We start from the raw sequence: 24768 nt of genomic DNA on the forward strand, positions 1-24768 counted from the left end.
ATAAGGTGGCCAGGTGACATGGCCCCTGTGGGAGTTGAGCTGTGGCGCTGACACAAGTTATTTTAGTACATATGATTTGAGCATATATACTGTTCCAAGCTGCGCATGCTTGGTCTGCGCTACGCCTTTTGGCATGTACATCGTACACTTTGGCAGCCACCAGTGTGGAATGGCTTGTGATGTATGGGTGCTTGAGTACTGCTGCATTAACTATTTCCATATAGAACCAGGCTGGTCCACCTTGCAACACTGCGACGGCTATGTTACATTTCGCAAATCACGGCGTGCCTGTGGCTGGCGCTGCTGCAGTAACTTATAATTAGTGCATTTATGACCAAATACGGTTGGTGCGCTATAATACAAGTGCGGATATCCTGTATTTCCCCATTCGTATCCTGATTCGTTCCATATTCAGTGTGGAAACGTATATTCAATGATTAATAAAGATTTTTGTACAAGTACACGTTTATTCACTTTAGCCACCTTACCGGTGCAGTCAGTTTCTTTAGAATTCAGCAATGATTTCGATTTACTCACCTAGGTAATCTACAAAGTGTCTACAGGAGCATTTATTCTTATTCCTCCTAACGTCACTCCAGGAAAACTTCCGTAAACAGACAATGCTAGTTCTAAAATTTGATTCTTATCCACACTAGAAATCATGGATAGTTTTTGCATGTCGATCCTTCTGATTGGAGGTTTTTGCTGTTATAATGTTAGTGCTGTTTTCAGCTATCTTAAATACAGCTTTATGCTCACCGATTCTTCAGAAAATGTAGCTCCATGACTACCTAACAACGCTGATACTCGTTTACACTTTCTCCTAGAAGAATTCTACCCAGTTACGTCTGTAAAAGCTTCGTATAACCACTAAAGATCCAGGATGGAAATAATGTTCGAGGAACTGACTTTATCCAGTTACAGAGTACCTGACGGCTCAACACAAAAGTTTTGTCTCAAGTACAGATAGTGTTGAGGATCAGTGGACGAAGTTCAAAACCATCGTACAATATGCGTCAGATGAGTATGTGCCAAGCAAGATCTTAAGAGATGGTAAAGAGCCACCGTGGTACAACAACCGAGTTAAAAAACTGCTGCGGAAGCAAAGGGAACTTCACAGCAAACATAAACATAGCCAAAGCCTTGCAGACAAACAAAAATTACGCGAAGCGAAATGTAGTGTGAGGAGGGCTATGCGAGAGGCGTTCAATGAATTCTAAAGTAAAGTTCTATGTACTGTCTTGGCAGAAAATCCTAAGAAATTTTGGTCTTTTGTCAAAGCGGTAGGTGGATCAAAACAAAACGTCAAGACACTCTGACCAAAATGATACTGAAACAGAGGATGACAGACTAAAGGCCGAAATACTAAATGTCTTTTTCCACAGCTGTTTCACAGAGGAAGACTGCACTGTAGTTCCTTCTCTAGATTGTCGCACAGATGACAAAATAGTAGATATCGAAATAGACGACAGAGAGATAGAGAAACAATTAAAATCGCTCAAAAGAGGAAAGGCCTCTGGACCTGATGGGATACTAGTTCGATTTTACACAGAGTACGCGAAGGAACTTGCCCCCCTTCTTGCAGCGGTGTACCGTAGGTCTCTAGAAGAGCGTAGCGTTCCAAAGGATTGGAAAAGGGCACAGGTCATCCCCGTTTTCAAGAAGGGACGTCGAACAGATGTGCAGAACTATAGACCTACATCTCTAACGTCGATCAGTTGTAGAATTTTGGAACACGTATTATGTTCGAGTATAATGACTTTTCTGGAGACTAGAAATCTACTCTGTAGGAATCAGCATGGGTTTCGAAAAAGACGGTCGTGCGAAACCCAGCTCGTGCTATTCGTCCACGAGACTCAGAGGGCCATAGACACGGGTTCACAGGTAGATACCGTGTTTCTTGACTTCCGCAAGGCGTTCGATACAGTTCCCCACAGTCGTTTAATGAACAAAGTAAGAGCATATGGACTACCAGACCAATTGTGTGATTGGATTGAAGAGTTCCTAGATAACAGAACGCAGCCTGTCATTCTCAATGGAGAGAAGTCTTCCGAATTAAGAGTGATTTCAGGTGTGCCGCAGGGGAGTGTCGTAGGACGGTTGCTGTTCACAATATACATAAATGACCTTGTGGATGACATCGGAAGTTCATTGAGGCTTTTTGCAGATAATGCTGTGGTGTATCGAGAGGTTGTAACAATGGAAAATTGTACTGTAATGCAGGAGGATCTGCAGCGAATTGACGCGTGGTGCTGTGAATGGCAATTCAATTTCAATGTAGACAAGTGTAATGTGCTGCGAATACATAGAAAGATAGATCCCTTATCATTTCGCTACAAAATAGCAGGTCAGCAACTGGAAACAGTTAATTCCATAAATTATCTGGGAGTACGCATTAGGAGTGATTTAAAATGGAATGATCATATAAAGTTGATCGTCGGTAAAGCAGATGCCAGCCTGAGATTCATTGGAAGAATCCTAAGGAAATGCAATCCGAAAACAAAGGAAGTAGGTTACAGTACGTCTGTTCGCCCACTGCTTGAATACTGCTCAGCAGTGCGGGATCCGTACCAGATAGGGTTGATGGAAGAGATAGAGAAGATCCAACGGAGAGCAGCGCGCTTCGTTACAGGATCATTTAGTAATCGCGAAAGCGTTACGGAGATGATAGATAAACTCCAGTGGAAGACTCTGCAGGAGAGACGCTCAGTAGCTCGGTACGGGCTTTTGTTAAAGTTTCGAGAACATACCTTCACCGAAGAGTCAAGCAGTATATTGCTCCCTCCTACGTATATCTCACTAAGAGACCATGAGGATAAAATAAGAGAGATTAGAGCCCACACAGAAGCATACCGACAATCCTTCTTTCCATGAACAATACGAGACTGGAATAGAAGGGAGAACCGATAGAGGTACTCAAGGTACACTCCGCCACACACCGTCAGGTGCCTTGCGGAGTATGGATGTAGATGTAGATGTAGATGTAAATAGTTAGCCCAGATGCACTATTTTCTGTATGTATGTGTGGTGGTTCTTGTCAGGAGCCCACAGACCCTGTCACAGACTTAAGACCCGAATCTGAACCTCCAAACACTATTTCAAGAGTAGCATGAGTGGGTCCACCTCGGACGCAATTTCATATATAATGTGGGTGGATTCACTCCGGACGCCATTCCGGACGTAGCATGGGTCGAATCATCACTAGACACTGTAACGGACGTAACGCAGGTGGATCCATTTCTGGATATTATCCGGGACATGCCTTGGGCTAGAGGTACTGGGTGCACCAGACTTTTCATACGTGGAGGAACAAATCCAGTACTGTTCTGCCTCAAAGAATCCGACCTAAAGTGGAATTAGTACTAAGGCAGAAGCAGATGCTGGGTGAAAGAAGTGTGATTCATCCATAAAAGACGTGATTTACAAAACACAACATTATGTGACTCCTAGGATCGTGTTACCTTGGTTTACTTCATTCGAATACGTAACACAAAAACTCGGGAAATCCTCTGAGTAAAGACGAGTTGTAGGATGTTAGGAGATACTGCTGTTAGCTATAATAGGAAGGCGGTGAATTGCAGGAGGACCGGTGGATGATCTGTTATTGATGCAGGAGCTGGCAGTTGACTCGAACGTAAATAAATGTAACTACGAAACATAGCCAGGCCTAGAAATCCACTAATGTACAATTACACTATCGCTGGAAACATTAACTACCGTAAAATACCTGGAGGTAAGAACCAAGAGCGACCTAAAGTAGTACGCATAAAGCACATTTATATGTCGAGCTAAGATTCATTTGCAGGAATCTTAAAGTAATGGAATTCATCATCCACAAGAGACGGGGTTAAAAAACATCTGTTCAACCGATCATTATTTACGCTGATTTGCTTGTCAGACTCTTTCTAAGTTGGATTAACAGACGTGCAATGAGTTTTTTCAAGGAATCGTTTACTCGGCGCAAGACAGTAAATGAACTTTAGTGGAAGACTGTACAAGAGAGATGTGGTGCATTAAGGAGTGGTTTAGTATTGCAAAACCCAGAGTTAGTAAGTTGTGTACAATATATTACTCCGTTCCACATACGTCTCAGCAAATGACCACAATGCGGAATTACAGCTATTGTGGATGTTAATGACAGTCTTTATTTCCTCTTGAATGGAGCAGGGATACGTGTTAAAACAGTCTCTGACACACACCGTAAGTTGGCATGTGAGCGTTAGGCGTTGAGATTTTTGATACAGTCCCCATATAGACACTAGGATCATTCGGAAAGTTGTTGTATTTTTTCCATTGAATCCTGTTCAAGCCCATGCAAAACGTATGTAGTTTGATTATAAATGTCTAGGTGCTACGATACTGATAGCACATTTTAGGGTCTAAGCTATGGGGAATGTATTACCTTATCCTAAGTCTCTGACCAAGGAGGTAATATCGAAGATAATATCAAGTGTGAATGAATTTTTGTAATGTCATGCAGAAGTGACAGGAGCTCGCCAATTTCGTAGTTGTGGATGAGTATACCGTTTGTCGACTGAAAAATTGGGAAGTAGCAACCATCAAAGGAGAGTAAGGCTGACGGCAATGAGCGTGCAGTGTATGAAATAGACTTAATCAGGCCCCTACTGAAGGAATTACATCTAGTTTCCTGCAAAAAATTGGATGAAGTACATGCAACTGTCCGCATCTCTCGTGTTCCGTCTGGTGTTGCTCCACAGTGCATATTACTTAGCCGACGTAGTAGCAGTCACACTGACATGAAATTTTGTACATCAAGCTCGAGATCGGCCTTCAAATCCTCATGCGCTATCGTATTTTTAATGGGCGCCTGAACATTGATGAAATGTTGTCTCTTCAGGAGCCAGCTCCTCCCAGGGGGTCCACAACTCTTTTATGGATACGTGCGTAGCGAGCACGGGACCCCGAGCTAATGTGGCCCTCCTTCCTTTCCGGGCTGCATACCTTCCTTTTCCGCATCCTTCCCCATCCCCCATCTTCGCCTCCCCCCCCCCCTCACCTCAGTCACTTTCCTTCCCTTTCTCCCCCTCTAGGAGTATGTTTTGTGCCTATGTCCAGAGACGGACGCTCGAAAATGTACAATAGTCTCTCTTCTTTGCTTTCTCTGTTGGCAAGTCTTTGTCCTTCCTTTGTTCTTGTCTTTTCATTACCTCTTCTCTTTACACTTTTCTCCGCTGCGGTGTTTGAGACCTTTCCTTTCCCTTTCTTTGTTTTTCCCTTTTCTCTTTTTTCCTCCCTGTGAATGTCTGAAGGCCGACCCACGCATTCCCATGTGTAGCCAGTGCCGGGTAGACAGGTAGGACACATACGTACCCTCTGGTAACGGCCAGGCCCAGGGAGGGGTGATTACCCAAGCTGATACCTTCCGAAAGTGCCGATTGGTCCCTCCGTCCGTTTCTCGGGAGGTGTGACGTGAGGTGTGAACAATCACCTAAGGCGGGAGTGCCCTCAGAGGGGGCCCCCACAAGGAAGGAGCGCGCCATCGGAGACGCCGGTAATCATGGGGGATACTTCTGCAATGGTTTCCTCATCATCTACTATGTCTGCTCACAAGAAGTTCAATGAGTCTCAGCCACAGACAGTTCTTCCATCGTTGTTTCTCGGTCTGACGAAGGTCACGACTTCTCCATGGTCAACCCTTTCATTATTCAGAAAGGTGTCGACGCAATTGCAGGTCCTGTAAAGTCTTGTTCCAGATTACGAAATGGCACCTTGTTGTTAGAAACAGTCAGTGCCCTCCAGGCACAAAAATTTCTGCGTACTTCACTGCTACACACCTTCCCTGTCCAGGTGGAAGCGCACCACACTTTAAATTCATCACGTGGGGTCGTTTATACACGCTCCCTCGACGGATTGTCCGACGAGGAAATTCAAAACTACCTGTCTGACCAGGGCATCACAGCTGTTCATAGAGTCATGAAAAGGGTTGACACGAACATCGCTCCAACCCATACTGTCTTCTTGAACATAAAAGCGGGCTATCAGATAATTTCCGTTTGCCCCTACATCCCAAACCCTACGCGTTGCTACCAGTGTCAGTGGTTCAGTCATACCAGCCAGTCCTGTTCCAATCTGGCCAAATGCATTACGTGTGGCAAGGATGCCCATGAAGGTGCTTGTCCACCTCCATCCCCTTGTTGCCTCAACTGTATGGATGACCACGCTGCTTCCTCTAGAGATTACCCCATTTTTAAAGACGAACGGCTCATTCAGGAAATCAGAGTGAAGGAAAAGGTGTCGACCTTTGCTGCTCGAAAGTTATTCGCCAGTCGAAAGCCCACTGTGCCCCACACAGGTAAATACAGCACTGTCCTTGCCTCTCCTCGGCCAACAAAGGAGGCAGCCACTCAGACTTGTGATCTCACCTTTAATGCCACAGTCGTCAAATCGGCCAGCGCAAAGATCGCCCGTTCAACCTCCCCACTCTCCCCACTCTCACCTGCTCACTCTATGGCTCACCCTTCATCGGGTTCTGCTAAATCTCGAGCCCCAAAATCAGACACCCGGAGTTCCAAAAAAGAGCCTACTCGCGAAGATTTTTTATGTTCACCAACTTCACAACCATCGGTTCCTCCTTCATCTCAACGTTCTGTTTCCAAAAAGGCTAACAAGAATCCTAGTTCCTCTCCTTCTCCACCACGGCGTGTCTCATCTACAGCACTGCCTGGCGGTAACCCCTCTCAGCCGACTTCTGTGTCTCCGGGGCGCACTGCTGGCGGCCGATCAACCGGCCGATCGCTGGTGGCAGGAGCTGCTCCCGAACAACCTATGGATCAGGATCTTCTGCCTTCGGCTGAATGCCGTTCCACGCTGTCGCGGTCGCAAGCTCTGAGCAGTCGTTGAGTTGAGGGCAACCTTGATCAGATTCTTCCATTTTCTATCCACCCTATGCCCATTATCCATTGGAATATCCGCGGCATTCGAGCCAATCGGGATGAATTGTCGATCCTCTTACGATCCTACTCGCCGGTCATCTTCTGTCTTCAGGAAACAAAGCTGTGTCCCCACGACTCCTTTGTTTTCCCCCATTTTCAGCCAGTCCGATTTTATCTCCCCTCTGTTGCAGGCACTCCAGCACATGGAGGACTCATGATTCTTCTCCATGATACTCTCCATTATCCCCCAATCCCCTTAAACACTTCCTTCCAAGCTGTCGCTGTCCGTGTTTCCCTTTCTGAATACACCTCCTCTCTTTGTACTGTCTACATTCCATTGTCCACACCAAATGCACGAGCTGATCTCCTTCATCTCCTTCATCTTCCTGGTCAGCTTCCGCCCCCCTATTTGCTGGTTGGGGACTTCAATGCCCACCACCCGCTTTGGGGATCTCCACATCCTTGTCCGCACGGCCCACTATTGATAGACATCTTCCACCAAGCGGATCTTGTTTGCCTCAACACTGGGGACCCTACATTTTTGTCTGCCTCCACGACAAATTTCTCTCATTTGGACCTTACGGTCGGTACTGTTTCGCTAGCTCGGCGCTTCGAATGGTTCGCTCTTGCTGATACACACTGGAGTGACCACTTTCCATGTGTCCTTCGATTGCAGCCACAACTGCCATATATGCGCCCGAGACGCTGGAAGTTTGCCCAAGCCGATTGGACACTTTTTTCGTCTCTCGCGACATTCGATGACCGTCACTTTCCTAGCGTCGACGATGAGGTCACTCATATTACAGAAGTTACTCTAACAGCCGCGGAACGTTCAATATCTCGCACCTCCGAATTGCCCCGGCGCCCCCCAGTTCCTTGGTGGAACGAGGTGTGCCGTGACGCAATACGTGAGCGGCGACGTGCTCTTCGCGTTTTCAGACACCATCCTACTTTGGCCAACTGTATCCGCTATAAGCAGTTCCGTGCGCGATTCCATCGCGTCATCCGCGATAGCAAGAAGGCAAGCTGGGACTTCTTTACTAGCTCATTTAACACCTTCACTCCCTCCTCGGAAGTTTGGAGTCGGATTCGGCCGTTATCTGGAGCGCCTAGTTTCTCCCCGGTCTCTGGGCTCACTGTCGCGCATGATAAATTGGTGGACCCCGTCGCAATTTCTAACTCATTGGGTCAACACTTTGCTGAGATTTCGAGCTCTTCAAATTACCCTACAGCGTTTCTCCCAAAGAAACGTGCAGCGGAAGTGCAACCTCTTGCCTTCTCCTCTCAAAATCGCGAAAGCTACAATACTGTTTTCTCGATGCGGGAACTCCAACATGCACTCTCTTCTTCTCGCTCTTCCGCCCCCGGACCGGATGGTAGCCACATACAAATGTTGCTGCATTTATCTTACCATAGTCTGCGTTACCTCCTTCGCCTTTATAATCGAATTTAGACCGACAGTACTTTTCCCAGACGATGGCAGGAAGCTATCGTCGTTCCTGTTCCGAAACCTGGAAAGGACAAACATCTCCCCTCTAGCTATCGCCCCATTTCTCTCAAGAGTAATGTATGTAAGGTTTGGAGCGTATGGTGAATTGCCGTTTAGCCTGGTGGCTGGAGTCCCGCAGTCTTTTAAAACCTGCCCAATGCGGTTTCCGAAAGCATCGTTCTGCAGTTGACCATCTTGTTGCTCTCTCCACTTATATCATGAACAATTTTCTCAGGAAACGCCAAACAGTAGCGATATTTTTTGATCTGGAGAGAGCATACGATACCTGTTGGAGGACAGGCATCCTCCGCACACTGTTCTCTTGGGGCTTTCGAGGTCGGCTGCCCCTTTTTCTTCGTGAATTTATGGCAGAGCGCACATTTAAAGTGCGGGTGAACAATACTCTCTCCTGTACCTTCTCCCAAGAAAACGGGGTACCCCAGGGCTCCGTGCTAAGTGTTGTACTGTTTGCCATTGCCATAAACCCAATTATAGATTGTCTCCTTCCTGATGTCTCGGGCTCCCTCTTTGTGGACGATTTTGCGATCTACTACAGCTCGCAACGGATCAGCCTTCTTGAACGACGTCTTCAAGGATGTCTCGACCACCTCCACTCTTGGAGCATCGAAACCGGCTTCCACTTTTCTCCCAGTAAGGCCGTTTGTGTTAATTTTTGGCATCGTACAGAGTTTCTTCCGCCTTCCTTACGTCTAGGCCCTGTCAACCTTCCATTCGCGGACGTCGCAAAATTCTTGGGTTTTATGTTTGACAGAAAACTGTGCTGGTCCTCCCATGTTTCCTATCTTTCGGCTCGCTGTCTGCGATCCCTCAACACCCTCTGTGTCCTGAATGGTACCTCCTGGGAAGCGGACCGTGTGGTCCTTCTCCGCCTCTATCGCGCCTTAGTGCGCTCGAAATTGGACTATGGAAGCATAGTTTACTCCTCTGCTCGGCCATCTGTTCTTCGGCGTCTCGACTCTATCCACTACCGTGGATTACGTTTAGTGTCTGGAGCTTTTCACACCAGCCCTGTGGAAAGCCTTTATTCTGAGACTGCTGAACCTCCGCTGTCTAATCGGCGAGCTGTCCTTCTGAGTCGTTATGCTAGCCATCTGTCTTCCATGCCTGCAAATCCGGCCCATGACGATTTTTTTCGACGCCTCCTTGGATTTAGGGTATGCTGGTCGCCCTTCCTCCCTACTACTACCGGGAGTCCGCTTCCGTCAACTGCTCCATTCTCTTTCCTTCCACTTTCCTAAAACTTTCTTGACAACTTGGGGTACAACACTGCCTTGGCTCCGGCCCCGGACCTGCCTGCTCCGTGACCTTTGTCAGTTTCCCAAGGAAGGTTCTCCTTCTCTTGTTTATCGTCGGGCATTTGCTGCTCTCCGCGCACAAATGACGGATGCCACATTTATTTACACTGATGGCTCAAAAACATCGTCTGGTGTAGGTAGTGCCTTATTGTTGGCGACACCCCAAATCGATTTCGGCTTCCCGACCAGTGTTCAGTTTATACTGCGGAGCTTTACGCTGTTCTCCAGGCTGTCCAATACATCCGTCGCCATCAGCGAATACAGTATGTTATCTGCTCAGACTCTCTCAGCTCTCTCGCCAGTCTCCAAGCTCTCTACCCAGTCCACCCTCTGATCCACCGGATTCAGGACTCCTCCACTTGCTCCACTTGAGGGGCATCTCTATTTCGTTCCTCTGGATCCCAGGACATGTTGGTATCTGTGGAAATGAGGTGGCTGATATAGCGGCCAAGGCTGCAGTCTCTCTTCTTCGGCCAGCTATTCGCATGATTCCCTTTGCCGATCTACGGAGTGTTTTATGTCGTCGTGTTGTTCTTTTATGGCACGCACATTGGTCGACACTTCCCAATAATAAATTGCGGGACATGAAAGGTCCTCCCTGTGCTTGGACCTCTTCCTACCGAACTCGTCGTCGGGAGGAGGTAATTTTAACTAGACTCCCGATAGGGCAATGTCTTTTTAGCCATCGACATCTTTTAAGCGGCGATCCTCCCCCACTCTGTCCCCACTGCTCTCAACTGTGGACGGTGAGACACCTTTTACTTGAGTGCCCCTATTTTACTCCGTTACGCGCCCGTCTACAGCTGTCGCCTGATATATGTTCCATTTTAGCAGATGACACGCGATCGGCCGATCGCGTTCTTGAGTTCATTAGTGCCAGTGAGATGACGTCAGTAATTTGAAGCTCTTTTTGGGGACAAACAACCCCCCTTCTATAGTGGTTTTTTAAGCTTTCCGTCTGTTTTTGGTTGCTCCCATTCCTGCTGGTTTCCAGTTTCGTTTTTTAGCTTTTCCTAAGTCACAGACCGGGCGCTAATGACCATAGTAGTTTTGCGCCCTAAAACCATAACAAAAAAAAGGAGCCAGCTAAGCTTTCGCGACACTGTGCCACAGAACGGCAAAAACGCGAGTTTCTTGTTCTCTTCTTCAGTGGTGCTTTTCCTGTGTGTCCCTCCAGAAACAGGCTGTGATACGTGGCGGTGCACATGTTTTCCCGAAAAATTCTCGGAGCTGACTTAATTCTGGTGGGAGATTTTCAGCGTTTGAGGCGACTTTAGCACGGTGGACGAGGGTGTTCAGAATGCCAAGATTTTGTATCGAATGGTGGTGGCTAAGAGCGTGCAAATACCGATTCGTGTGTTTAGGTTACCTGTACACACAGTGGCTGAGGTGACCATTGGTTTTCCTGGGAACGAGGACATCAAGGAAGGGCAAGACATAATCTATCTCTTCTCCCATTGTAAACCTAATGTGTCATGAATGCTGTTCAGGTGTTCTAAGAATTCTCACAGTTTTTCACATCAGTGGGGCCTAATGATAAAATTGTCGTCGACGTAACGATAAATGCACATTGGCTTATCTGGAGTCTCGTTCAAAGCGATGTCGTCACATTTCTCCCTAAAAAGGTTGGCTATGGACGGAGCTAACGGACTTCCCGTCGCCAAGCCGTTCAACTAGTCGAAATAATGGCCGCCTTATAAAAAATACGATAAGGTCAACATGTGCTTAAACAATCACTTAATCTACAGCTACATCTACATCTACATCTACATATATACTCCGCTAGCCACCAAGCGGTGTGTAGCGGAGGGCACTATTAGCGCCAAAGTCATATTTCCCCCACTTTGTACTACCGAATAACTGGGAGAGAAGATCTATGCAGTCTTTGATAGGAACACTCGCAAATAGAGAGGCCATATCAAAACTGACAATTATATCACCTTACACAAGATGCAGATTTTTATTTCGTTTGAAGAAGAGAACAAGAAACTTGCGTATTTACCTTTCTGTATTACAGTGTCGGGAAGGATTCGCCGGCTCCTGTAGAGTGACAAGATCTCATCAGTGTTCAGGCCCCAGTAAAAATATGATAGCTCTTGAGGCATATGAATGGCAGTCTAGGACTTACAACGCCTGGAGTGTACGAAATATCGTGTCAGTGTCGCTGCTACAACATCGGCCAAATAGACACACTGTGGAGCAACGCCATACGGAACCCGAGAGATGCTTGCGCCTACACTATCCTGAAAAATCAGCTGTGGCAGAACACGCTTTAGAAAATCGACTCTGAATTCTAATCGGCAAAGCATCTATCATTATGAAGACGGAGGGATTCTGGGGCAGCGTCATAAAAGACGTAGTAGAAATAAACATATCTGAAAACCCCATCAACTGGAACGGCGGTTTGCAGCTCAGGTCGGCAAGGGACCCGGCCATCCCGAGGTTGCAGAGAACCCATGTACGCAGGACGAAAACATTGCCACATTTGGCGACGAAGAGAGCACCAGTGATGACACAGCTAGCAGTGTGGCTATATAACGACGCGGCCATGGCTACACGGCAGTGATTTCCCCCTTGACAATGGCCGAGGAGAGCCCGGCCGAAAGCTCGTGGAATTTTAAACACCTGACAAGGTTGTAACCCGGAGAAAATTATATTAATTCATATCGCTACGAGCCCATGCATTCATACAGTATACCAACGGGCTGTTAAGATGCTGGAATGGATGACGTCAGTGTTAACAACCTTTGTAGATACCATATACATTTTAGCCAACTGCAATAGAATGTGCTCCGCTAAGATAAAGTTCTAGAATCACTCTGCTGCTCAAAATTGCGTGTCGTAAGCACTCTGTAACATCTATTTGTTCAATACATATTGTGCATTAAGTGTGTTGAGAAAAAATGAATTATTAAGAAATTTCTCAAATAACTGATCAAAGCCATCATCATCCGTTTAATCTTGATGAACTGCACGGAAAAAATCTCATAAAAGCTTGACTGGAGGACTGGATGGCGGCATGGCGTCTCGCTTAAATGCACATGGTTGATAAGTGGTTGGGGGGGCAGAGGGGGCAGGGGGGGGAGATCCAATGACTGTTAGCAGAATATGGAATCGGTGGGTTCAGGAGGGTAATACGGAATGCCGTGCTGGATCCCAACGGCCTCGTATCACTAGCAGTCGAGATGACAGGCATCTTATCCGAATGGCTGTAACGGATCGTGCAGCCACGTCTCGATCCCTGAGTCAACAGATGGGCACGTTTGCAAGACAACAACCATCTGCACGAACAGTTCGACGACGTTTGCAGCAGTATGGACTATCAGCTCGGAGACCATGGCTGCAGTCACCCTTGACGCTGCATCACAAACAGGAGCCCCTGTGATGGTGTATTCAACGACGAACCTGGGTGCACGAATGGCAAAACGTCATTTTTTCGGATGAATCCAGGTTCTGTTTACAGCATCATGATGGTCGCATCCGTGTTTGCGACATCGCGGTGAACGCATATTGGAAGGGTGTATTCGTCATCTCCATACTGGCGTATCACCCTGCGTGATGGTATGGGGTGCTATTGGTTACACGTCTCGGTCACCTCTTGGTCGCATTGACGGCACTTTGAACAGTGGACGTTACATTTCAGATGTGTTACGACCCGTGGCTTTACCCTTCATTCGATCCCTGCGAAACCCTACGTTTCAGCAGGATAATGCACGACCGCATTTTGCAGATCCTGTACGGACCTTTCTGGATACAGAAAATGTTCGACTGCTGCCCTAGCCAGCACATTCTCCAGATCTCTCACCAACTGAAAACGTCTGGTCAATTGGTCAATGGTGGCTGAGCAACTGGCCCGTCACAATACGCCAGTCACTACTCTTGATGAAGTGTGGTATCGTGCTGAAGCTGCATGGGCAGCTGTCTCTGTACACGCCATCCAAGCTCTGTTTGACTCAATGCCCAGGCGTATCGAGGCGTTTATTATGGCCAGAGGTGGTTGTTCTGAGTACTGATTTCTCAGGATCTATGCACCCAATTTACGTGAAAATGTAATCAAATGTCAGTTCTAGTATAATATATTTGTCCAATGAATACCCGTTTATCATCTGCATTTCTTCTTGGTGTAGCAATTTTAATGGCCAGTAGTGTAAGTTTCGATCGGTTGCGAAATCTAAACACAATGAAAATCAGAATTTTTTTATTTGCAACGGTTAGCTACATCTTTCAGCTACTTCTGTACCCGTCACCGGTCCGACTTAGACATTTGTGGTATCGTTGAATCAACGTTCCAAAACCCTCGTCATAGATGGCAGCCGCCTGTGCTTTTCCCCAATTCTCTACGCAAGTATGAAGCTCGCTGTCTGTGCCAAAATGTCATCATGGTCAGCGGTTCATGTGAGCAGAGATGAAAATCTGAGGAAGCCACGATCGGGCTGTATGGCGGGTGATCAAACACTTCCCATCGAGAATACAGCAGGAGTTTCTTCATTCCCCCTGCATTGTGCGGCCGAGAATTATCATGAAGAAGAAAATGCATGACAGTTACGTTATGTGAGGTTGTATGAAATGAGGCGAGATCTCTCGGCAGGCACCCATATTTGGCGGGAGACATTACTTTCTAGTCATCTTTACGTGTTCACTGTGTGTTCAGAACTGCAAAATGGAACATGACGCGATCGATGGGCATAATAGAGACACTGCACAACACATACGTGCAAATCTTCATAGAATTTTCACTGTGGTTTCCATTTTGCGACCGATCGGACCTTGCTTTCTGGACACCCCTCGTAGAGGGTGAAATTCGAAATTTTGTGATGTAAGGAACGTATAACCGGAGATGTGAAATGAAGTTTCTACAGCTGCCGCTGGGTCATTGGAAATCCACGCACTACCTGTACGAGAAGTTACCAGTTAAGATTATCGTAAACATGCGTGCCGGAATTCTTGGAGATCATGTTACAGGCCCACATATCTCACCACATCCTTTGAACGATGCATGGTCTTAGAACTGGTGAAAAACCTTGCCTGAATTTCTAGAGAACGATAGCTTGTACTGGGTGGGGCAAATAAAAGTGACCCGGACGAGTGTTTACGATTGGACGTGAATGTCTGCTTATGAATACATCCCATGACGCGCGCAGCACGTCTACTCCCGTCACGTGATCCACACCGGTTCAGAGCGTAGTGTCAGTGTGAATGGAGTGGTGCAAATGGGTCTATGGTACTCACAGTGGAGTTGTGGACCTTCATTGCAGAAAGTTATGTGACAACGAAGTCAAGGAAACGGTGTGGTCAGTTGTTTGCTGAGACGTTTAATGATGTCAAAGTACCAGCAAAGGGTACCATGTAACGCTTAATCCGAAAATGTCGTCAGACAGGATCTGTTTTGAACAAGTCAAAAAACATTCCGAAACGTGCCCGCACACCTGAAAATGTGACTGCACTTCACCAGAAAATACTTCAAAGTCCTGCCAAATCAACCCGACGCCTGTCAAAAGACACCAGTTTATCACGTCGATGATCATGCGGACGAATAGTCCACGTGGACCTGCACATGTATCTGTATCGAGCGTCTGTTGTTCATGCATTAACACCAGCAGAAGCTCCTCAACGCCTCCGGTCTTGTGAATAGCTGTTCACTGAGATAACAATGAATGGCTTTGACATGTATCTGTTCTTTATGTCTGATGAAATGTGGTTTCATCTGAGTTGTTATGTCAACTCACAGAATCACAGGTTCCGGTCAGCGTATAATCCGCTTAACTTCCACGAAACATCATTACACGATCAGAAGGTTGGGGTTTGGTGTGGAGTGTCTGCAGGACGAATTATTGGTCCCATCTTCTTTCATTAAACGCTGACTTTGGCGCGTTACATTTGTGGCAGCATTAACGGAGGAGGAAAAAACCTACAATTACTTCCAACAGGATGGAACAACGGCCCACACAGCCGGCCGAACCTTCGAGCACATTTACACGAACGTCACGCCTGACAGAGTTGTCAGCGCAGGTCAGTCTGGTCACGGTCCTATCTGGCCAGCCAGGTCACCTGATCTGTCAGTGTGCGAATACTTTTCATGGGGCGCCCTCATATCTAAGCTACATCGCAATAGCCCTCATAGTCTTCAAGAACTGCATAAGAACTTTTCGGATAAGACTGCAGCAATTCCAGCAGTCCAGCTTCGACCTGCCTTCAGCATCTTATTGATCAGGGCCCAAAAGCGCCGAGAAATGAATAGTGATCACTTTCAGCATCTACTATAGTCATATTATTAATGTATTTTCTTTTCTCTGCTGTGTTTCGTTGTACCCTGGAATTGTGTTCTTCAGGCCACTTTTATTTGCCCCACCCTGTAAGTATGCGCTAGTTTATGGTTTCAGAATGATGGTGCTCCAGCGCACTTTGATTATCGACCCAGGGCATTTTTCATAGATAATTTCAGGCAGGCAGTAATTGGAAGGGAATGATCAGTCACTTGGCTTCTGCGCTCCCCTGACTGCACCACTCTTGAACTTTTTCTCTGGGATTATGTGAAGGCTCTTGGGCATTCAACACCAGGAGAAACACTTCAGGTAATTGAGAACAAATGGTTCAAATGGCTCTGAGCACTATGGGACTCAACTGCTGTGGTTATCAGTCCCCTAGAACTTAGAACTACTTAAAACTAACTAACCTAAGGACATCACACACATCCATGCCCGAGGCAGGATTCGAACCTGCGACCGTAGCAGTCGCACGGTTCCGGACTGCGCGCCTAGAACCACGAGACCACCGCGGCCGGCAATTGAGAACATCTTTACACTGTTTGATATCATCAGTGGCGAGAATGGAATCAGAATAATAAAAAACATTGTTGGTTGTTGCTCATCATGTAACGAAGTTAATGATCGTCACATCGAATATTTACTCTACAACAGATAAACCACACATTCCATTTATGGTATCTGATTGTATTCTACGGTTAATAAATGATTTCCAGACTACAGTATTTTTGTGTTTCATTTGGCCTGTCGAATGTGTAGAAAGTGCATAGTGCTGTAGAAACTTTCCAGCTACAGGTCCCATATTGCAAAACGTTCTGAATTTCATTCTCTACAATCTCTGAAATTTTTAAGATATCATTCCGTAATACCCTGTAGTTCTTCTCGTAGCCTTTAACGATGGGGTTCAGAACGTCTCTATCATGGACCGAATAACACGCAGTGTAATTCAAAGGTGTCAGGAGCCGTTGCATATTCACAAGTCAACTCGATTTCGGAGTAAGCACTGTGGTTTGAAACTCGTTTCCACTACTGTCAGATACTGTGGATCAAAGCATAAATTTAAAGCTGTGATAGATGGGGTTCACTTTTCTTACTGCTCACGTTCGCGATTGCGTAACCTTGCCGTAACGACTCATGTATATACCGCAGCGCGGCGGCATTATTTAATGCATTTGAGTCGTTTACCGACCAAAAATTCGCAAAGTACCGTGTAATTCAGGTACGTTGCCCATAAAAGTTATACTGCTCAGCGAGGAGTAGTCACAAAGTTAATCAACATATCACAAAAATCAAGTTGTGATCATGAAAATTTGGCGAGGAAGAATTCACTGGATACCATTTCAGCAGAACAGCGGAATGAGGCGAAAGTTGATAGCCCGAAAGACGTCATGTGTGATTGTGTCATCTGTAGAATGAGTTGGTGCATTACGAAGGAGTATAACCACCCTCTTGTACATCGTCCCGCGACGCTTCGTCTTAGAAGGCTCCCGTAACCTCGTCAGAAGATTTCGGTAGTTTTCTCCTGTGACAGTTTACGCCTTGCGACCATAATCTTGTAGCACCACATCATGACAATTTAAAAAAAAAAGTCAGATTCATCTTGCCCAATAACGGATGGCCTTTCTTGGTGGTGGTGAATCCACATGTTCCGATTGCTTGTTTTTCTCCTGTGGCTGGAGGATTTTGTGACATACTCGTCTATGGTGGTTAGTCTGATAAAGAAGTCAGTACGATTAGCTGCAATATTTCCACTTCAGTCACCAAGAACCAGCAACCAGTCTTTTTGCCGATATGTCATGGAGAACACGATGTGAGTCCGGTAGACACCCGAGAATTCTACAAGTTCTCACCACCGCCTCGATTCGACAAGCTTTTTAAATGAGTGTGAGCAGTCGCGGAACCCAACGGGTGGTGAACCTTATCAAGTTCAAAATGTCGTACAAGGTGTTGGGAACTGATCCGTGATTGATTTTCATTTTTCCACTATCGCCCGAATTGTGATACGCAAGTCTTCGAGCATCATGGCCTCCGCTTCTCTTGTGATTCCCCTTTCTTCACAGGGAGATAGTGTGCCTCTTCGTCATTCCGACACCTCTGACCGCACAGGAAGCATCATATGTCATACGATAGTGCATTGCTCCCGTCACCCATCACCAATTCAGCATAGACTGTTGTAACGTTGTTCCTCTTCAAAAACGAACTACCGCGCGATGCCAAAATTTAACGACGGACTCCACCATTTCGTTTAACTTCTTCTGGCGGCTTGCTACAGTACTACAAGTGGGGATTTCAGTGCGTACCAAGACTGCAGACATGTGCCTACAAGCAAATAATTTATTGTGTAACATTATTTTTTGAGACGCTAATTAAATCTTTATGTTTACCACTAGTATTCCACCATGATGTGTTAGATCGGTTCAACTCATGCTCACCTTATGAAGTACCCCTCACTGCTAAATCATTATTGGAGAGGGCAAATGCACTGCTGTGATGGAAAGATTGTAAACGAATGACACTCATGCTACGATGACCGTGTGAATAACCAGCTGCGATAGAAAGTGTAAGTGCTATGGGCCCTGTCTGCCTCTCTAGCCGAGCCATCAGTGCAGATGGCCTCCGTGCGGAGGATCTGGCTCCGATTCCCCTTCCCTGGCGGAAGGACTGGAACGTGGTCCAATGAGCTTCGTGAAGCTAGGTGGGGTGCTACTTAACTGAGTAGTAGCTAGTCCAGGTCTGCTAACCTGGCAACGGTCGGGAGAGTGGTGTGCTAAACACACGCCCCTCCACACCGCATCCAAGTGACTCCTTTAGCACATGGATGACTCAGCTGTCGGTAGTGCCTGACTGGCGTGTGTGTGAGGAGAATGGCGGGGCTTTCTCTTTTTCTCACTATGGGCCATCAGCGAGTACTGCGATAACGAGGCTACTGAAGTATTTCTCAAAACTCTTTGTGACTATCTTTCGACCCTAGTTTTGCTGAAGGACTTTTCAAGATCAATTAGCTAGTGAATTAATCCGTTTCTAGTCCACGTCAAGCTATTCCAACAGGATATCAGGTACAAAAGGACTTCTTCGCATCTCTAGAGTGAATGCGGATATCGACATCCTGAAGAAATGATAGTGTGTTCGGTACAAATACAGAGCTGGCAGGAAGCGTTTGGCTTCGTTTTCTACTTTTTCCCTGCGTACAACTTGTAGTTTGGAACGCCAGCAGTTCCTAGTATCACAGACTGTCGGTGATATCAAAACTTCAGCATCAAGCTTCCCATTCGTTTATCACGACGATATAAGGACTATGGAGAAATTTTAAAATTTATTGTTTTATAGTAATGACTATCGCGACTTGTCTCAGACTCTCCATCATCCTTTTCTCTCTTGAAATCCTCTTTTTATCTCTGCATATATACTAATCCGCACTTCCTCTACATTCGGTTTAGTTTGATTTTGTCTTTACTTGAACTCTTCTCCTCTACTGCCTACCTAGTTCCAAATTAAGAGTGTTTGGCAGCTATTGTTCATCTCCTATTTACGTTCCGTTCTGATAGGTACAGATTTTCGCAAATTTCATCCGTTACCAAGTTTTTCCAGTTCTTCTTTATTTTTTATTTAGTCTAGTCTCTCAGTCGTATTACCCTCCTACAGTAACATATTTCAGATGGCAATAGTTTCTTCTTCTCTGGTCTTCTCACCATCCATGTTTTGCTTACAGAAAATGCTGAGCTTCAGAAGTGCAATTTCAAGAACCTCTTCCTCCCCAGGTGCTTATTGCACAACACAAGCTTTCTTTTCTTGGAGAAAGCTATTACAGTTTGCACTCTTATTTTAATGATGTTTTCCTTGCTGCGGTGATCTTCTGCAGCTTCACTTTGTTACATTACTTCCACTATGTTACCAAGCAGAAATCTTATTTCTGTTAATTTTCATAACTTCCAACTACGCTCTATTCGTATTTATCCTTAACTCACCAGTGGAGAGAACGGGCGGTGCCACACCCCGAGGAAGACAGAGTTCAGCGCCGTCGGTCAACGCTGACTTAACCAGCCATCGTTTGTTGGGCCAGTTCTGTTGCAGACTTGGAGAGCATCAGCACTGAGTAATAGGAAGATGATACTTAGCCTGCGCTCTGCGGGGAGGTGCAGAAGCACATCAAGCCACCTCATAATGAGTTTTGTTTCTTTCCTTTTTAGAAATAGTGCTCTATTAATCGGCAAGTGGTATGTACAGATCATTTTAGATTCCTACCACCGACCATCACAACTTCTCTCCTTCCTCGTTTGTGTCAGTGCTGATTTCGACAGTAGCCAATGCAACACGATGGGCAGCCTCGCGGAGTCGCGACGCTGTCTATGGCACCACGGCACGGATTGCGAGGCCACTCCCGCCTCGGGCATGGGTGTGTGTGTGTTGTTCTTAGCATAAGTTAGTTTAAGTAGTGTGTAAGTCTAGGGACTGATGACCTTAGCAGTTTGGTCCCTAAGGAATTCGCACACATTTGAACATTTCAACAAGATGGGCAATGTGATCTACATAGTTTGAATTAGAACCTGTTCTCATTGAGCCTTACGTAAATTCTAAAAGGGAAATACCAGTTTCAGCTGTCACTAGTCAGCAGTCATCTTCAGGTCGTAACAGAAACATGTGGCTCACTCACACTTAGAAAACTGTATTGTCCGTTCAGTGTGCTTATATGCGAACTGCTGCTTCCTCTTGCCATCTGAAGATGGACAGTGATAGTCAAAAACGATAGTTGCTTGTTAAAATATTTGTGATTTTTCACGACAGTAAATCATTTTTCAAAGAAATAGTCTCTTCAGTTTTCAAGAAACACTCGCCTCTACATATCATATGCTCACTAATTTACATACTAAAAAATTTACCAAGTATACTGATGTCACAGATCAGATCATTACTCGGCAAAGCTCACTAAGCTGCCTTTAAGATGCTTTCCTCCAGTTTAGGAAGCCATCCAGACAAGTCAGTGCTCTATTCACAACAGCATTTACACACTGGACTCGCAGTCGGGAGCACGACGGTTCAATCCCGCATCCGGCCATCCTGGTTTACGTTTTCCGTAATTTCCCTAAATCGCTCCAGGCAAACGCCTGGATGGTTCCTCTGAAAGGGCACGGTCGGTTTCCTTCCCCGTCCTTCCCTAATCCGATGAGATTGATGACCTTGCTGTTTGGTCTCCTCCCCCAAGCAACCCAACCTAACAACAGCATTTACACTAGCTGATTAAAAGTACCCCAAAATGCACACGTAATGCGGAATCAACCACTAGATGTCATTATAGACCACTATAAAAGGAGGCGGGGAGCATTGCGATATCAGTAGACAAGCAGTAACAGCAGAATGCATTGGCCAGGAGAGTTCAGTAACTTCGAAGGTTGACTAGTCACTGGATGTTGCCTGAGTAATAAGCCCGTCAGCGAATGCTAGTGGCATGACAAATACGGGGAAAGGCAAAGGAACAACCACAAGTAGACCAAGAACAAGGATGCCTCATTTACAGAAGGACAGGACACAGGGGCTTTGCTAAGGGTAGATGTTAAATATAGCATGAAATCAGCAGAAGGAATGACAATGCACCTTGTAATAAAGCAACATGTGTGAAGTAGAATTTTTTTAACATTCCTGAAATTGGCTGGCCTGCCCGAAATCTCGACCTTGAATCCAGTGCAATACCTTTGGGATAAGTTAGAACGTCACCCTCGTTCCAGACCCCCAGCGTCCAGCATCACGACCATCGGTGGTTTCGGCTTTTGAGGAATGATGGGCTGCCACTCTTCCACAGACGTTCAGACACCTCATTGAAAGTATGCCAAGGAGAGATGAAGTCGCCTTTAAGGCTCAGGGTGGACACAGCCCACATTTATGACCACTAACAGGTGTGTATATTACTTTTTAGGATGTAGGTTCTAGTGCAGCAGTAACCTCACAGCACTGGCCCCAGCACGAAAGCAGTGGCTAAGTCCAGAGGAGGAGTTGTAGAACCATGGCGACTCGTAGAGCGCTAGACGCGAAGAGTGCAGGCCATCATAGGTTCCTCCTCGGCCCAGAATGTGGGGCGGCCATGTTCCTCCTCCTCATAACGTTCTGGAAATCTGTTTGACAATACCCTAAGGCCAAATCTTTCGTGAAGCAAATCAAGCACAATTTTGGCAGTATGAGGGTGTGCTCCATCTCGCATAAACCATTGTGCCTGCAATGGAAGAAATGAGGCCATGAGTTGAGGAAAGAACTGATTTCGCAGCATGTGTAAAAAGCGTTCACTGGTTACTGTAGTATCGAAGAAGAACAGACCGATGATTCCATGGCTTGACATCGCGACCCACAGGCACACTTTCTCCCCGTAGATGTCTTTCATGTGGATTATTCGCAGAGGTTCACCCCAGCATCGAATGTTCTTTTTGTTCAAAACGCTGTTCACGTAAAAATAAACTTCGTCAGAAAACCATGTGTTGTGTAGCACTGCCTCTTGGTCTTGCTCGATTGCCCACCTTGCATACTGCAATCTCCGCTCCTTCTCTCTCGCAGTAAGCTTATACGCGACAGTCATCTTGTATGGATACAAGCGAATGTCGGATTGAATAATTCGTTGTAGAGACCGGCGTGAAAAACACACCTCGTCACTGGCTCTTCTTGTTGATTCACTCGGACTATGAGTCAAAGCCACTCGAACTGCTTCAATGTTTTGCAGCGAGCGTACGGTACGTGCATGTGGCCGCTGACACTCCAAAACAGATCCAGTACCTTCAAATTTTTGATATAATTTGCGTATTGTCTGTGCGCTGGGAGCCCACCGTGTGCCGAAACGAGTGCGAAATCTTCTCTGTGTCAATGTAAAGCTGTTCGTGGCCGCGAACAGTAACACAGTCTTCGTCTTTTGTGCGACAGTCAACCGTCCTTTACCCGCCATCGCGGAAAACTGAAATGGCGGGCTCACAACGTAAGCGATAAACTCGCAACGACATCTGGCGTAATATCCATGAACTGCACGAAGTTGAGAGCACAATTTGAATGCTATTGCCCCAGTAGTATACTTGTAGCATCAAAATTCAGTCGGGTGACTTATCGTGCGCCACCCTGTAATTATACAAGCCCTTACAGAAATTTTAGCCCTCTGATTCTGCACTGAAGCGCCAAAGTAACTGGTACAGGCATACGTATTAAAATACAGAGATATTAAACAGGCAGAATACGGTGCTGCGATTGGTAACGCCTACATAAGACAACAAACGTCTGACGCAGTTGTTAGATCGGTTACTGCTACTACAATGGCAGGTTGTCAAAATTTAAGTGAGTCTGAAAGTGGTGTCATAGTCAGCGCAAGAGCAATGGGGCACAGCATCTTCGAGGTAGCGATGAAGGGGGGATTTTCCCGCATGACCATCCATTTCACGAATGTACCGTGAATATTAGGAATCCCGTAAAACATCAAATCTCCGACATCGCTACGGCCGGAAAAAAATTCTGCAAGAACGGGACCAATGGCGACTGAAGAGAATCGTTCATCGTGACAGAAGTGCAATCCTTCCACAAATTTCTGCAGATTTCAATGTTGGGCCATCAACAAGTGTCAGCGTGCGAACCATTCAACGAAACGTCCTCGACATAGTCTTTCTGAGCTGAAGGCCCACTCGTATACCCTTGATGACTGTACGACACAAAGTTTTTCGCCTCACCTGGGCCTGTCAGCATGGAAATTGGACTGTTGAGGATTGGATAAATGTTGCCTGGTCGGACGAGCCTCATTTCAAATTATATCGAGAGGATGGACGTGCACAGTTAAGGAGACAACATCCTTAATCCATAGACCCTGCATGTCAACAGTGGACTGTTCAAGTTGGTGGAGGCTCTGTAATGGGGCGTTAGCATATGGAATGATATGGGACCCTTGATACGTCTAGATACGATTCTGACAGGTGACACGTACATAAGCATCCTGTCTGATCACCTGCATCCATTCATGTCCATCGTGCATTCCTACGGACTTGGGCAACTCCAGCAGGACAATACAACACCCCACAAGTCCAGAATAGCTACAGAGTGGCTCCAGGAACACTCTTCTGAGTTTTAAACACCTCTGTTAGCCACTAAACTCCTCAGACTGAACATTATTGAGCATATCTGTGATGCCTTGCAACGTGCTGTTCAGACGCGATGTCCAACCCCTCGTTCTCTTACGGATTTATGTACAGCCCTGAAGGGTTCATGGTGTCATTTCGCTCGAGTACTACTTCAGACATTAGTCGAGTCCATGCCACGTCGTGTTGCGGTACTTCTGCGTGCTCGTGGGGGGCCCTACACGATATTAGGCAGGCGTGCCAGTTTCTTTGGATCTTCACTGTACTTCGCCGCCTGTCGGTGCAGACACTAACACGATTATTTAAAAGCAGAATACCTCACAGTAGCAACAGGTTATCCATTCCTAGTGAGCTTTTCATTACATGAGCTTAACATTAGAATATTATATACAAGCGAGTAATGTTACATTTTTATTGTATTTGGATACAACTAACACTATACTCTATGTTTCGAGCTACGACAACGTCTAACAACCCTAGTAATAAGAATGGGAATTTTAAACTTCCACAGCGGTAATTTTGGGTTGTATTTAACAAAGCAATTTCAGGTATGATAGGATAAAAACTTAATTTTTAAAGATTTTTTGTAACAGGCAAAGCTAGAAAAAGCTCTTGAAATGACAAGCAGGGACGAGAGTGAGAAATAGTCATGCAATGTAAAAGCAAAGAGATCCTCATGAAGCGTGTTTTAGGAAGCAATAAGTTTTTCCGAGGTCACTC

The sequence above is a fragment of the Schistocerca serialis genome, chromosome 2 (genome assembly GCF_023864345.2).
Source record: "Schistocerca serialis cubense isolate TAMUIC-IGC-003099 chromosome 2, iqSchSeri2.2, whole genome shotgun sequence".
In the NCBI taxonomy this organism is placed as follows: Eukaryota; Metazoa; Arthropoda; class Insecta; order Orthoptera; family Acrididae; genus Schistocerca; species Schistocerca serialis.